Source organism: Chlorocebus sabaeus, chromosome 20, assembly GCF_047675955.1.
Source record: "Chlorocebus sabaeus isolate Y175 chromosome 20, mChlSab1.0.hap1, whole genome shotgun sequence".
Taxonomy (NCBI): Eukaryota; Metazoa; Chordata; class Mammalia; order Primates; family Cercopithecidae; genus Chlorocebus; species Chlorocebus sabaeus.
Window position 1 is genome coordinate 80605498 of NC_132923.1, and position 11861 is coordinate 80617358.

At 40.4% G+C, this 11861-nt stretch overlaps 1 pseudogene; it reads left to right on the plus strand.

Annotated features, from left to right (window-relative positions):
• Positions 1-273: 273 nt before the first annotated feature.
• On the plus strand, positions 274-1166 carry LOC103225918 (small ribosomal subunit protein uS2-like; annotated as a pseudogene).
• Positions 1167-11861: the final 10695 nt, after the last annotated feature.

The window sequence follows — 11861 nt, forward strand, 5'->3', positions numbered from 1 at the left end:
GAGTTTCTATAATTTCTAACCTTATATTTAGGCTTTTTATCCATTTTGAGGTTTTTTTTTTTTGTGCATGGTATAAAATAAGCACCCAATTTCATTCTTTTGCATTTGGAAATAGTTTTCTCAGAACCATTATTTGAAGAGACCACTATTTCCCCATTGTGTCATCTTGGTGTCTTTGTCAGAAATTAGTTGATTGTAGCCATGTTACCTACAGAGGGCTTCAAATGGGTGCTGTTGTGGATTTCTGTCATAACTTAAAGGGAGACTTTCGAAATGTCCAAAGCCCTTGATGTCCTGCAAATGAAAGAGGAGGATGTTCTTGAGTTTTTTGCTGCAGGAACCCATTTAGGTGGCAACAACGTTGACTTCAAAGTGTAACAGTACATCTATGAGAGGAAAAGTGATGGCATCTACATCATAAATATGAGGAGGACCTGGGAGAAGCTTCTGCTGGCAGCTTGTGTCTTTGTTGCCACTGAAAACTCTGCTGATGTTAGTGTCATATCCTCCAAGAATACTAGCCAATGGGCCTTGCTACAGTTTGCTATTGTCATTGAAGTTACTCATACAACTTGCTGCTTCACTCCTGAAAACGTCACTAACCAGATCCAGATGGTCTTTTTGAAGCCATGGGTTCTGATGGTTACTGAGCCCAGGGTTGACCAACACCCTCTCATAGAGGCATCTTATGGTAACCTGCCTACCATTGCTTTGTGTAACACAGATTCTCCTCTGTATTATGTGGACATTGCCACCTCATGCAACAACAAGGGAACTCACTTAATGGGTTTGATGTGATGGATGCTGGCCTAGGAAATGGTTTGCATGTGTGGCACCATTTCCTGTGAACACCTATGAGGGGTTATGGCTGATCTCTACTTCTACAGAGATCCTGAAGACCTTAAAAAGTAAGAGCAGGCTGCTGCTAAAAAAGCTGTAACTAAGTAGAAATTTCAGATTGAATGGACTGCTTCAGCTCCTGAGTTTACTGCTACTCAGCCTGAGGTTGCAGACAGGTCTGAAGGCGTACAGCGCAGGTGCCCTCTGTGCCTATTTAGTAGTTCCCTACTGAAGACTGGAGTGCTCAGCCTGCCATGGAAGACTGGCCTGCAGCTCCCACTTCTCAGGCCACTGAATGGGTAGGCATGACCACTGAGTGGTTTTAAGATGTTTTTCCAGACTGCTAATCAACACAAAAATAAGGTTGATGGAAAATAATCATCAGTTTCTTATAAAAATTTAGCTGACTGTATATGTTTGGATTTATTTCTGGGTTCTCTATTTTGTTCAACTGGTTTATGTGTCTGTTTTTATGCTAGCACCATACTGTTTTGATTATTATACCTTTGTGATTTAATTTAAAATCAGGAAATATGATGCTCCCAGTTTTGTTTTTCTTACTTAGAATTATTTTGACTATTTGGAGTTTTTTATGTTTCTCTACAAATTTTGGAATTGTTTTTCGCTACTACTGTAAAGAATACCATTGGGATTTTTCCAATTTCATTGAATTATTTATTTGTGTTTTTGTATATTTTACTTAGTTTCCTTAAGACCATTATTTTGAATTCCTTTTCATGTAAATCATAAATTTTCATTTCTTGGGGTCAGTTACTGAAGAATTATTGTGTTCTTTTGGTGTTTCATGTTTTCTTCTTTGTTGCTTCCTGTTTTTCTGCACTGATGTCTCACATCTGATGGTGCAATCACCTCCTCCAAACCTTAAAGAGTAGCTTTTGTAGGGGAAGATTTTCACCTTCAAATGGGCCTGAGGTTGCTGGGTGGGCAGGATGCACTGGCTCTGGTTCCTTGTAAGTACATGATGTAGTCTCTATCCAGCTTCTTTTGTGATCAATGTCAACAATGACTACAAGTGCCTTAGTGTTCTAGGCTGCAGGAATTTGTGGCAGTGACAGTGGCTGTGTAGGTTATAAAGGCCAGGGTTTTAGTAATTCTTTTGTTCTTGTCTTCCTCTCAGTGGAAAGTTTTAGCTGAGAGGATATCTGTTGATGTTGGGTCGGACACAGCCCTCAGGCAGCTGCAACAACACTGGGATCCAGAGTACTAGTGCTTGGAGCAGCTGTGGGGTCAGGTTCCTGGGCTCAGTGAAACTGCTGTAGCAACTGGAACTTGAGACAGAGGTTCACTTTTCAAGATCTAAATGGATGCAGTTCTCCCACTAAGACAGGATCTGTTGCTCTGAGGCACACCCAAGTAGCTCAGGCCCAGGGGCTTGGGATGTGGTTGTAGTCTGTCCCTGGTGAGCAGGGAATAGCACTGGCATGGCTCGGGGGGAAAATGGGTGCTTCAGTGGCTTGGGCTCCAAGGAGTAGAATGCAGCTTCAATTCAGGACCCCAAATCAACAGGGCACAGTGATTCTGGAATGAAGAGGATGGAGTATCTTTGTGGTAGCTTGGACCTAGTGGGTAGGGCAGAGCAGCAGTTTGTCTTATGGGTGACTTGTTACCAGGTAGGCGTATTGCAGTGGCAGCAAAGCTTCAGGGACGGAGGACTGCAATAGCTACTCATCCCTAATGTAGGATGAACTCTGGCAGTGACTCTGGTTTTAAGGTGGTACAGTGCAGTAGCAACATGGGTCACAGGAGCTGGGGACACAGTAATGGCTTTTTCTCTGAGGGTAGCTCAGTGTGGACTCTGAGGAGCTTCCTCAGCCAGTTTCAAAGCCTGTGAGTACTGCAGGAGTCTCTAGTAGTGAAGACTCAGGTATTCATGATGGTGATGGCAGGTGCTGGGATCTTCTTATTTACTTTTTCTCTGCAAGAGGGAGTCCCTCCTGGTTCTGAGCTGATTCCAGCTGGGTGATGGGGATACTGGAGGCAAGATGTTTCCTTGCTTTCTTTATGTGCCATCTTGGGTTTCTGTGCTCCACAGGATTTCTGCCACTTCTTTGCTGTTCTCTGGAGCTCTCTTTTAGTTATTTTGGTCAAAATATAGTTGCTTATTCCTTGTGGGTTTTTTTCCTTTGTTGGGAGGGAAGAGTGCTACGAGCTTCTAGTTGACCGTCTTGCTGACGCCACTCTCCAATTTACTTTTCATGTTTGTAAATTTTTGAATATGTTTTTTATATCATGTACAACTCGATCTGTATAAAACCATATACATACATATATGCACATATTTATATGTATATATCTTTCCAAAATATCTTTTAATTTATTGAATCATTGGATTTTTTTAAACAATGTCATGAAGTAGACAAAGCAATGGTGATTATTCTCATTTTAAAGATTAAAAAACCTAAAATTTAAGGAGGAAAACTGCCTGCCAATGACTTATGAATGGTAAATAGCAGATAAAAGATATAAGTTCAGCCATTTGATGCCAATCATGTGTCCCTCATTTTACCATCTTGTTTCACTAGATTGTTCCAATATATTTGCTGAATAATGTGAAGAGCAGGAAAGAAAACCAACATTTGTTGTGTCTCTAGTATGCACAAGACTTAATTAAGGTGCTCTTACATGCACCATTGCACAACTCTTACACTATCCTAGAGGTGGATGTTGATATTCTGATTTTAAGATGAGGAAAATGAGGCCCAGAGAGTTTGCAATTCACTGTGTATTATAGAATTGCCAGTATCAGAGTTTTTGTTCAATCCCTAATTGGCATGATTCCTTGTGATAATATAGCACTTAAAAGAGAGCCTAGTGGCATGGGATTGTTTCAAAGACAGGTAATAATAGAATAAAATCCCAAAATGAGATGTGATATTATAATTTTCTTCTTTGTGTTCAATCTCTTGTGTTTAATAAAATCTGAGCATTTGTTTCTTACTCTTACACCTCATCTGCTTAAGTGATGTCTTGCTTTTTAAAATTACCCCTTTAAAACAGTATCCTTTTCCTGACAATATTAAATATTCCCCACACCAGAGATGTGGAACCATTTCTAAAAGCTTCAGCCTCCACCAGCTGGCCAGGTCCTATGGTATAGATTTTGCAATCACCATGGATCCTCATCTGGTACTTAACAAATCCTGCCCCTCCCATCCATACTCTTGGCACAAGGACAGGAAATTAAGAATTAAGAGAAATTCGCCTCTGACCTTTAATTTGCTTTTTAATAAAAGCATTCAGAGTCACTTGCATGCTTTATGCTAGACCCAAGGAGAGCCAATTTTCATGGCCCTTTAAAAGTAAACCCATTCATCTTCATGCCCTGGCATTTTTTCAGTGTGTCAATCCTCAAAGTCAATTGTTAGCCCAGAGCAGTGATCCGTGATAGAATCCCACTCAGTGCCCAGCACATAATAGGTGCATGAGCATTGACTGTGCTCAATGAATATTAGTTGTTCTTGAAAAGTGAATGACAGTGCCCTACATAGCAAAATAAATTAATGATAGGATTGTCCCAATTTTATATATTGCTCCTATCATTTTTTTAAAAACTATTGGTGCATTTGATGTAATGTTTTTACTAGACATGACTCTTTTGTCTGTTTGAGAAGGAAACACATAGAAACTGGCTTAAGAAAACAAAGGAGGGAATTTATTAGCTCACTTAATAGCCATGGCTGGATCCAGATAGCTTCAGGAACCTGCCTTTCTCTGTTGTAGTGGATTTTCTCTGACTAGTTTCATTCTCAAGCAAGTTTTCATGGCAGCAAGATGACCACTGAAATTCAGCCATATTATTTTACCAGTGTGACAATTTCAGCTTCAAGACAGATCTGCTGTTCCAGTCGTGTAGCTCTAATCCTGGGACTACTTGTCATGTGCTCATGCCTGGACCAATCAGGTGGGCATAAAGCTTTTGTACTCTTATTGGTTAGGTATGAGTCTCACACTCACCCCTGAAGCCGGAGGATCAATCCCCCTGAATTACATAGAGCAACACTGGGGAAGGGGATTTCCAAAAGAAAATTTGGCTGACATATTTGGATGAGGAAAAAGGGGATGAATAGGTAAAACAACAAATGTCCACCATATATATGATACAGTATATGATGATTTAGAAATTATAAATTTGGAACATTCATCTATAAGTTTGATTTTTTTGGAGTTGGACAAAAGCATTATCATTTTTAAGTGTTCTGCAGTTGGAACAGAAGATGAATATCAAATTAGAATATACATTCAAAGAGCTTCTTTCGAAGCCTCCTTTACATATATCTGAGTAAAAGCTGTCATTGTCTATATTGATATATTTACTTAGTCCAATGCATTGCTTACTTTTAGTATTCTCTACTATTCATAAACTATTTACTGTGCACCAGACATTGTATCTTACTTTGGCAATAAAAATGTTAAATAAGAAAACATTCCTGTCCTCATGGAGGTTATAGCATAATAGAGCTTAGAAGATACATCTAATTAACTCCTAACTGGGACTTACTAGAGTTATTTAACTGATGAAACTAAATTGTTACATTTTCAAAGAATGGATATGTAGATATATTCACTTTATGTAAGAATTAGGTTAATTGAATATGTTGAATACTGATAATTTGCTTGGATCTGTGTTAGACACATTGTACTGATAGCCACCTTCATCCTTAAATTCATTCTGTGGTTCCCCTTAACATATGGAGTCAGGTAACTGGCCCACTGTCTCACAGCAGGATAGGGGTCTAGGTGTTTACCTAGGACTGGCTTTTAAGCTTTTCAAGAATATCTTGCCTATATTGGGTGATCTGTGACTTTTCTTATGGCATAAGCATCAGCCACATCCAAAAATATATGTACATACATAGTTCGTTTATAAAGGCCATTGGGAAAAAAATTCTCAAGATCATCTGGGAAAGCTGTGAGGACAATGTCATTATGTCTGGCTCCTTTGTTCTTTACAGATTACATATCCATTCCCCAGGCCCCGAAACCTTGTTTCTTCATTCCTAAGGCATTGTAAATATAGCAAACTCTACATGTATGTGTGTGTGTGTGTGCATGCACATGCATGTGTGTGTGTGGTGGGGGCTGATGGAAGGAGGCTGACCTCAGAGCCCTTGAGCAGGCTGTAATTAAGGGATTTGTGGCCTACAAGGAAAGTCCATGTGAGGAGAGAGCCATGTTTCCTAGCGGAAAAGGCACTGGACTAGAATTCTTATGACCTGGCTTTGAATCCTGGCCCTACCACTTAGGAACTGTAGCCACTTAACACCTCAGTTGGCATTTCAATTACTGAAAGTGAGAATTCACTTCCTTATACTTCATGCCACCCAGGTATCTTATGAGAATCAAATAAAACACCACCTATGAAAATTGCTTTGGGCATTGAGGAGAGTTGTTCATTTGTAAGGCTTTATTGTGTAAATCACTGCTCTTTCTATCTGCCTCTGCTTGTTCTCTCTCACACAACTAGTGGTTTCTAGCATTCCAGAGGTGGTATAGTTCATGCTTAGTGTAAACATGTCTCTGTTTCGTTTTCCATTTTTTAATTTATTCTCATCCATCAACCATTTCCTCCAGGGTCCCTCATGTTCTAGAAGCATGATTTGGGGAAAAGAGTATGAATTTTGGATTTACAGAGTGTGTGAATCCTGACTGTATCTGCACAGCTTTGAAAAAGTCAGCTAACTTCTCTACACATTCAGTTTCCCTATCTGTAAAACAGAAATAATTTCCATGATTTATCAGGACTTGGCTGAGTGCTGGAGGGAACACATGGCTCAATAAATCAGCCATTATTTTCTTCAAGACATTTTCTCTGCCATCTAAGAGCTCACAGTTTAGAAATGGAGATAAGACTTTTAAAAAAGATTATTCTAAATCAGGGGAGAGATTAACTGGCTGGGAGGGACCAACATTTCAGTGACTGAGCAAGGCATGACTTCACCGAAGGTACCTAGCTGGTGAGCAGCAGAATGGAGTCTTAACTGCAAATTTCCTAGGGAGTTTCCAACAAGGTAAAAATCTTTAAGTTGTGAAACTATTGTTTGGGCCTTGATTTTTAAGAAGATATTTAAGAATGTTTCCTGAAGGTAGTAAATTTTCCAAACAAGAGAGGACATGGGAAATCCCACACTAGTCTAAGGAGCATAGGCATAGTAGTCATGGAATGAAAAGTTTGGTTTACTTTATCCTTAAATAAAATAATTAAATGTTTTGCATGGAATTAAATTTCTGAGACGGAGAATTCTGGCACTGAAAAGTTGTTTGATTTTACAACAAATGGTTACTGTCAGAAAATTACTCACTGGTTGGCCAGTCTAGGACTCTTTGGTGGTCTTGTCCTGGTTTACAGGAATGCAGGCTCTCAGTCAGTCAGCATGATGCAGTTGTGTGTTGTTTCAGGTAGCAAATGGTATGTCCATTATGCAACAATCCCACTATAGTCAGCTTCTCTTGACTCTTGCTTTCTGCTTCCCTACCTTTCCCCACCAAATGCCCACAGCATAATTATATCTACCTATGTTTGGTTCTTACGCATGATGATGTCCTTGAGAGATCACCTTGAATATCACCATGAAGCAGGGTGAAATAGGGTTTTCAATGCCCTTCTTTAATAAGCCAAATAACAGCTTTCAAAGATAGCAGGCCCTAATTCCTGGAATCTGTAACTGTTACCTTATTTGGAAAACGGCCATTGCCAATTTGATTAAACAAAGGATCTAGAGATGGGGATATCATGGGTTTTCTGGGTGGGCCCTAAATACAATCACGGATGTCTTTTCAGAGAGCAGCAGAAGGAGATTTAATGTAGAACAAGAGGAGAAGGCAATGTGACCACAGACACTAGAAGCAGACTGGAATGATGCAGACACAGGCCAGGAATGCCAGTAGCCATCAGAGGCTGAAAGAGGTGAGGAAGGGTTCTCCTCATGAGCACCTGGAGACGGCATAGCCCTGCCAACACCTTGATTTCAAACTCTGGCCTCCCAAACACGGAGAAAAAATTCTGTTATTTTAAACCACTAAGTCTGTGATAATTTGTTACAGGAACTATAGGAAATGAATACACCCCCTATCTCCTTTCTGTAACCATTCCTCCATTCTCAATACTATTGAGAATGTTTAAATGTGATTTTTAACAAAGGGTTTTATAAAACAAGCTCATCTGCATTTTAGGACATCATGAGAGGCACCATGTTATAGTAAGTAGAGCTGGAAGGGCTCTCAGAGACCGTGCAAACTTCTGATTGTAAACTGAGAAGCCAATAGAGAGGGTCTTGTGCTCACGATCACTCAGTAAGCTAGTGGTATCATCAAGGCCTACGCCAAGAGTCAAGCCTCCTAACTTTGGTCAAGTGCTTTTCTACCACAGGTAAAGGGACATAGCTACCCCTTTATAATTGCTGACGATTTCTAGCTCAGCAAGTAGGAGGAAGAGAACTTATTTAAGCTTGTTCGAAGAACGTGACCTTTTTAGTGAACTGTAGACTGCTCCTTTCACTCTGGTTAACAAAACTCAAGAAATATTTTGGAGAACAGAAGACAACAACAGCTCTTTCTTCAAGAAATAGATATGATTAAATATGTCTCATTTGGCAATATATCCCTGATACACAGTGTGGTTAGGTATGTGGACTGTGAGATCATAGGGCCTGGCTACAATTCTGCCTCTGCTACTTCCTAGTGCTGTGAACTTGGGCAAGTTACTTTCCAGGAGCCTCAGACTTTTTAGCTGCTAAATAGAGGTAGTAATAGTACTTGCCTCTGACTATTGTGGGGACCAAATGAGATGCTATATGTAAAGGTGTTTTGCCTGGTGCCTGGCAATTAACCAAGGCTCCATATTTTAAATCTCTCATTATACAAGAAAGTAAGTTGTAGCAAAGTATGCAGGATTTTGGCTTTTTAAAATTTCTTGTTCGGACATTTTACCGTATAATCAGGAAAAACAGCACAGATGAAAAGCAGGTCTGACTCACAGCAAGCAGAACCTGCCCTGAGGCTCCCTGGTCTCCAGTGCAGCAGCTGCTGACAGGATTGTCAGGCTCCCAGAGCTGATGGGAATCCTCGGACCTCTCTTCTGGGAAATGTGTGGCTGTAAATGTTCATTAACTGAATAAATAAACAAGATCAAAGACAGCTTGATCCTGGGGGGAGTGAGGTGAGCCCATTCCTGTAACCTAAGCTCCAAGTTGTATGACGACCTGATATTGTTTAGGGGGCTCGGAGCTGGTGGTAAAGGAAACTGCGCTCTCATCCCTGCTGAGCCACTCAGAGTTTGTGTCTGGGACATACACGCTCTTACGCTTATTTTCTTCTCTCTCAAACACGCGGCCCCCTCATAAGGCTCAAACAGGGTAAGAGATATCAAAGCTCTTAGTAAGCAGATAGCAAATCAGAAAGGGACACTATTTTATAGCCTATCAATTACCAAGCTCAACAGAGTGTACTGCTGAAGCATATTCCGATTCTGTTAATTCTGTTCAGTTTTCACAATATTAATTCATGTTCTCATTCTTTCCCTCTTGTCTGTTTGCGTCATAGTTGGTCTTCCCAATTCTTGTGGTTTTTCTCTGTGTATTCTAACTGAATAATCTTCCTTAAACACACCTCCTGCCATATTTCACCACTAAATATATGAAATGGCTGGGCATACAAGAAGGAAAGCATTTATCAAGGTACAGCCATGTGTTTTAACTAAGAAGCCCCAAAGGGAGCTGCAAACTTTGTTTTCCTGTCCCTGTTGCTGAGATGCCAATTCCCTGGTCCCTACAGGGAAGCTTTGAGTGACCCATCCTGCTGGAAAAAAAAAAAAAAAAGGCTTTAGTTCCTGTTCCTTTGCCTTCGGTCCTGTTCCTGGCTTCTAACCCCGGTTTAGACCTGAAAACTGGCTACTGTAATTTGACCAGCTGCTGATCTTTTTCTTGAATATATTTCATACTTACCCTCTGGCTATCTCAGGTAAGTTTCCTTCTAGTTGACGGGCTGACATTCTCTGGACCTGTCCAGACTTTCCTATGAGAGGGAACAATTTGTTCTTTCATTCTACACATGCATTAAGTACCTAAAGTATAGGAACTATTCCAGCTGAATATGGCTCCTGCCTTCATGAAGCTTATAGCTAAGCAAAGAACATAGGAATTGAAAAAGTTATTGTAAGTATGGTGAGTATTACTAAATAGGAAAAAAAAAGATGCTGTCGAGACAGATAACGGTGGAACCTCTAACTTAGGTAGGGTGTCAGGGAAGGCCACCTTGAGAAAGTGGCATTTATCTGAGATTTAAAGATAAATTGGAGTCAAAGAGCAGTAGGGATCAGCATATGGGAAGATCTGTGGCCTAGACTATACCTAGAAATGACCCCCTTTCTTCTTGCAGTCACTCAGAACAGAAAGTCTCAGGGCATCCCCTAGAAAGTCTATTGATATTAAGTTGCAGATAAATTTGGACTGGTTGAGGGCAGCACAATGCAGTGGCATGAACACAGAACAATCAATCATATAGTTCTACCTCTGTCACTGTGGGCTGTGGGATATTTGGCAAGTCGCTTATGAAATAAATTGCTGATGCATAATTTCCACATCTGTAAAACACAAATGATAATGCTTTAGGGTCATTGTGAATGACTTACGAAACAATGAACATGAAAGCACTTTGCAAGCTGCCAACCATATGAATTAAAGGGAGGAGGTTGGTTGTAGGGTGTCTGATCCAGCACATTGAGATGGAACAAGGAGCAGAAAATGCAGATCCTATTGGGAGCGAATTCTTTCAATGTTTTACGCCATCTTAGAACTTTAGGAGTTTCATGTATGTTATGAATACATATGCTTCGTATATGTTATTTAGAGCAGTAAGAGCTATTTTTTATTTTATCTACACAGCCATGTAATCCCAAGGGAGGCAGCCCTCTTTCTAAGTGATATCACTGAAATTCCAGTTGCCTGGCTTAATGGAACCTGGTGTCTCTGTAAATCCCTGGAACTGGAATGGTTGTGTCCTGCCCTGGTGTTATATGACATGATGGGTGGATTGTTTGTGTCACTGTTTTGCCAGCAATAGTCAACAACTTTCTATAGACTCAATGGCCAATTATAGGCTGGCAGAGAACAGCTGGCTTGGTCTTTACATAAATTGTTTTGCATTTTGAGTAACAAAACTATGCAATTGGCACTAGTATGGAGCCAAGAGCACCAAACATCACATGGGCTCTGGAATGACTGTAGGCTTCTGGGAGGTGTCAAGCATTAGCATCATAGACATTAGCCATATTTTTAGTGTAATGACATGGCAGAGAGATTCATGGCCTAATCTCTGGATGCCCACCTGTTACTTTCTTTAGATCATTTATAAATGAAACACAGAAAGAGTGACACTCACAGTGCTCCTTTGACAGTTAATCATTGGTCACTCCTAGTGTGAGGTACAAGTGCTCTTTTAGTTGCTAGTAAGCAAAGGTGGCACAGGGAGCCCAGTCACTGAATGGACCTCAGGCAATAGAGAATGTCTGGGGATGACTGTTTTCTCTGCAATCTGATTGCTTAATAGTGCATACATACAGGTATGTTATGAGGGTTGAATTTTTCCTACAGGTAATGCACCAGCATGGTGCCCACAGACGATAAATGTTCTGCATACGTTTCTTATGACTATCACCAATTAGGCATGGGAAATATGGTCTAAACTCACCAAAGAAAAAAAGGCTTTAGAACAGCATATTCCTTTTCTTTGCGTTTCACACAGTATTTCCTCATAGCCCCTTTGGATTGAGACACCAGAACTGCTTTCCTAGTTATGAAGGCCAAATCCTAAGAGAGGAAAGGGCATTAGGGACAAGCCATCCTTGGAATTTGAAATGGCAAATAACCAAATGCCCAGCTTGTGCATGTGTGTATGTGTGCATTGTGTGATTTGTGTGTGTAGTATGTGTGTGGTATGTTTTATATGTGTGTAGTATGGTGTATGTGTGTGTGGTGCAATGTGTAGGTAATGTGTGTAGTATGATG